Here is a 5,423-nt window from a genome sequence, read left to right as displayed (position 1 = left end):
AGGTCAATAATAAAATATTGCTTAACAAGTCACATAATAAGTTGCATGGACTCACTCTGTGTGCAATAATAGTATTTAACATTATTTTTGAATGACTACCTCATCTCTGTACCCCACACATACAATTATCTGTACGACCCTGCCTTACACAGGAAGCGCACAGGTCCTAATCCAGGCACTTGTCATCTCCCCGTCTGGATTACTGCAACTCGCTGTTGGCTGGGCTCCCTGCCTGTGCCATTAAACCCCTACAACTCATCCAGAATGCCGCAGCCCGTCTGGTGTTCAACCTTCCCAAGTTCTCTCACGTCACCCCGCTCCTCCGCACACTCCACTGGCTTCCAGTTGAAGCTCGCATCTGTTACAAGACCATGGTGCTTGCCTATGGAGCTGTGAGGGGAACGGCACCTCCGTACCTTCAGGCTCTGATCAGTCCCTACACCCAAACGAGGGCATTGCGTTCATCCACCTCTGGCCTGCTGGCTCCCCTTCCTCTGCTGAAGCATAGTTCCCGCTCAGCCCAGTCAAAACTGTTCGCTGCTCTGGCACCCCAATGGTGGAACAAGCTCCCTCACGACGCCAGGACAGCGGAGTCACTCATCACCTTCCGGAGACATTTGAAACCCCACCTCTTTAAGGAATACCTGGGATAGGATAAAGTAATCCTTCTACCCCCCCACCACCCCACTGGCTATAAGATGAATGCACCAATTTGTAAGTCGCTCTGGATAAGAGCGTCTGCTAAATGACGTAAATGTAAATGTAAACTGTAAGCAAACAGATTCAACCACAAAGATCAGGGCCGTTTTCCAATGCCTCTCAAAGAAGGACACATCCAGAAAAAAAAGCAGACATTGAATATCCCTTTGGGCATGGTGAAGTTATTAATTACACTTTGGATGGTGTATCAATACACCCAGTCACTACAAAGATACAGGAATCCTTCCTAACTAAGCTGCTGGAGAGGAAGGAATCTGCTCAGGGATTTCACCATGAGGCCAATGGTGACTTTAAAACAGTTACAGGGTTTAATGGCTGTCATAGGAGAAAACTGAGGATGGATCAACAGCATTGTAGTTACTCCACAATACTAACCTAATTGACAGAGTGAAAAGAAGGAAGCCTGTACAGAAAAAAATATTCCAAAACATGCATCCAGTTTGCAACAAGGCACTAAAGTAATACTGTAAAAAATGTGGCAAAACAATTAACTTTTTGTCCTGAATACAAAGTGTTATATTTTGGGCAAATCCAATCCAACACATTACTGAGTACCACTCTTCATATTTTCAAGAATTGTGGTGGCTGCATCATGTTTTGGGTATGCTTGTAATTTAAAATAAACAGTATGGAGCTAAGCACAGGAAAAATCCTAGAGGAAAACCTGGTTCAGTCTGTTTTCCAGTTTTGACTTAAATCTCCATGAAAAGATTTAGCAAGACTTGCAAATTGTTGTCTAGCAATGATCAACAACCAATTTGATAGAGCTTTAAGAATTTTGAAAAGAATAATGGGCAAATATTGTATAATCCGGGTGTGCAAAGCTCTTGGAGACTTACACAGAAAGACTCACAGCTGTAATCGGTGCCAAAGGTGATTCTAACATATATTGACTCGGGGTGCGAATACTTATGTAAATTAGATATTTCTGTATTTTATTTTCAATACATTAGCAAACATTTCTAAAAACATATTTTCAGTTTGTCATTATGGGGTATTGCAGTGCATTCGGAAAGTATTCAGTCCCCTTCCCTTTTTCCACACTTTGATTTACGTTACAGTCCTTATTCTAAAATGTATTGAAGAAATACAAATCCTCAACAATCTACACACAACAGTGCCGATTTTAGCATATAAATCTTGATGGGACAAACTCCCCCAAATTTTTGTTGATGCATGCCAGCAAAGCCACTACACAACACAACACTAAACAATACATAAATTGCACTATAACAGTGACAAATGGTGCCCACAAACTGTTAGGGCCTACATAAACATGTCCCAACAGTAGAGCGTTCTTTTCAGCACCATGGAGTGAATCCTTACCACTGCTAGACATTGCTATCAGCAGAACCTTGTCTGGCAGCGAAACAGTTCATTCAGCCTCATTTACTGCCCTTAAAAAAAACATAGCTGATATGGCTGACTTGCTTAAACAAATGAGGTTTCTACTGACAATTGAGATGTACAAACTATGGCATAAGGGGACAACGAGTGGATAAGAGGCAATCCGCAATTTCGATTAAGACATTAATGAGCGAGTGAGCTAGGACGGACGTAGTCAACATAACTATTTGTTCAGCACTTCAATGATATTCTTACTATTATAAAATCATATAATATAAAATAACGGCATTTATTTTCTGCTAAATTAACAAGTCTACAGCCTATGGCATGGTGCATAGCCAGATAACATACAGTAGGCCAACTCATATTCTGTTCTTCTGAAATACATTTTCTTCACATCATAATGTTTCTTTAGACCTGCCTAAAATAAATAATGGATTTATTGTGATGGTGTATATTCAGTTGATTTATTAGACTTTTTTAAATGTAGATGTTCCAAAGTGTGGAGCCTGGAGATCTAAATGTGTTTATGGTAATTAGCGGTCAATTACCCGTGAGACCAGAGTCTTTTGCATGACAATAAGCTGCTGACAAAATAGGGCTGACCGCCACAGCCCTATGTCCGTGCTTACAAATAACTGGGCATCTAGATAGATAAAAAGCTGTCTTTAAAAAGCATATTGATGAGTTAGTTAAGAAGCTGAGAATAAAATGGGCTTCTTCTATAGAAATAGGTCCTGCCTCTAGCTAAATAGTAGAAAGCAGATTATTCAGTCGATGTTCCTATCGGTCCTAGACTATGGTGACATCATCTGTATGAAAGTAGCTGCCCCTTCATTAAAGCCGTTAGATGCAGTTTATCATAGCGTACTGCGCTTTATTACTAGTGACAATTTTAGTACTCATCACATTCTCTACCAGAAAGTTGGTTGGCCCTCTTTGATGTCATGTAGGTTGGTACAATACTATGTTTTCATTTATAAAGCCCTTTTACAAAAAGTCCCAATGTACCTAACATCATTACTAAACTTTAGACATATGTTACCACTCCAGGTTTCAGGGATGGCTAACTCTGGAAATTCCTTTACCCGAGTTAGGTAAATCAGCTTTTAGTATTCTTGCACCTTATTTGGGGAACAATCTTCAAAATGTTCTTACATTTGATGTTCTGGTGCCTCTAGGGCAATTCAGAAAGCTGATTGAGGACCTTATTACTGATGGATGTGTTTGTTTTTTATGACCGTGTTTTTCTTTCTACTTACATTTTGTATTTATATTTTGATGTATTTTCTGTAATTTGTGTAATTCAGGGCTCATCTGTAAAAGAGACCTTGGTCTCAGTATGACTCCCAGTAAAATAAAGGTTAGAAATAAAAAAGAAATATGCAGACCTAAGCTTGTCGCCTGCCTTCCTGCCTTTGGGACAATGACTCCCATTGCTGGGCGGAGACGTGAGAAACTTCTCATTATATACTGTACATACTCTGGTTTCAGGCAGCCACTTGCAAATTGGAAAGGAAAGTTGCCGTGTACACAGTGTACTGTTCAGATGCTGGCTTCCCCTATAGTAAATTTATGTTTTGCCAAAATTATATAATTACTCCTGTCTAAGTAAAATCATTCAAAATACTTCACCAGAGACCATGACTTAGCCACAGAGTATCATTAGCTTATTTGGGTTTGTCAGTGAAAAGCATCTAAAATATGTGTGAAGATAATGTGCCTTGAGTATAATTTAAAATGTTGAGACAAGAAGAATGGTACGGTTGTGTGGCTAAGATATGGTGCATCTCTCTCCAGAATGCATGCACTCAGCTCTCCAGAATACACTCAGCTCTCTCCGACAATTCTTGCGCATTCCTTGTACTATTGTGTGAATGTTTTGCCCTGTGATTGTTCATTTTCATCAATTCCCACTACATATGTCTAAATACACTGTTAATCCCCGTCATTTGGTTACATTCATTTTTGTTAATGCAAGCAATTACAGTCATTTAACATTCTCAGAGTGAAAGGGTTTACAGACGTCACAACCAGCAACACTTGTGAGAAACAAGTTTTGGTTTATTTCATAAGCATCATATACGAATTTTGTTAATTTGTTCATTGTCTTATATATATGCCATATAGCAGACGCTTTTATCCAAAGCGACTTACAGTCATGCGTGCATACATTTTACATACGGGTGGTCCCGGGAATCAAACCCACAATCCTGTTGTTGCAAGCGCCATGTTCTACCAATTGAGCTAATTGTTTTTGAGTGCTCCATGTGAGCATGTGTCTAGTTTCTCTGTCTTGATAATGTTGATGGAGGGCGCGCCTGAGCATGCATTGAAGTACCTGGCCTGCTGCCAGTGGCGGCTGGCCGATAGAGGGGCGCTAGGCGCCGCCCCCTTAAATAAAATTATTTTAAAAAATAAAAAAATAAAAAATAATAATAATAATAATAATAAAAACATCAGTATGTCAATATTTGTGTGTTTGAAATATGGAATGCACACAGTAATATGTGTAAGATATGATAGAAAATCATATTCGCAACCTTTCCTCTGCCTGTCAAACGCCTCGTCAGCTCTGGGGCGATACAGAAAGTGCCCCGAGGAGGCGGGTCTACGTAGCAGTTAAGCCAATTGCTAATTTAAGATATGAATGTATGACATAAAATGTAGTCAATAAGCGATCTTAAATCGAATCCAAGGAGGGCGATTATTTTACCGCCCCAAGCTCGCCCCTGATAAAATAAGGACCGGGGTCCAGTGACGCCATTTTTACTAGACAACAATGGCGAACGCAAACGTTACTCCTCCAAGACCCAACCCTAACTCGGTGAAATCTCTCCTCCAAGATCCGTTTGAGAGGAGAACTTTGTCAGAGAAAGTTCGGGTGAAAGAGCTGGGCCCAGATCAACCTGACCTCTCAATCAGACAGCAGGCTAGCGAGAAAGGGAAGCAGTATATGCGCGGCTTCTCCCGTAGCTGGTACACCAGGAAGGCTTGGCTAGCTGGGTGCACTGATGCTAATGCTTTATTTTGCTTTCCGTGCTTGCTTTTAAAACGACGGGGTCAGATTCAGCATGGACAGGTACCGGAGTGAGGGATATGAAGCACCTGTCAGAGAAGGTAAAGAAACATGAGAACACCAGGGCACACATGGACAACTCTGTAAAGCTAGCTGTATTAGGAAGGGGTGAACATTGCTACGCAGCTGGATGACGGCCACAGGATTGCGGTGAGGAAACACAATGAGGAGGTGGATAAAAACAGGCACATTCTATCCAAAATTATCGATTGTGTGAAGTTCTGTGGGGCTTTTGAGTTGGCCTTGCGTGGGCACGAGGAGACTGACTCCTCAGACA

Source organism: Coregonus clupeaformis, chromosome 17, assembly GCF_020615455.1.
Source record: "Coregonus clupeaformis isolate EN_2021a chromosome 17, ASM2061545v1, whole genome shotgun sequence".
NCBI classification, from domain to species: domain Eukaryota; kingdom Metazoa; phylum Chordata; class Actinopteri; order Salmoniformes; family Salmonidae; genus Coregonus; species Coregonus clupeaformis.
This window is presented reverse-complemented; position numbering follows the sequence as displayed.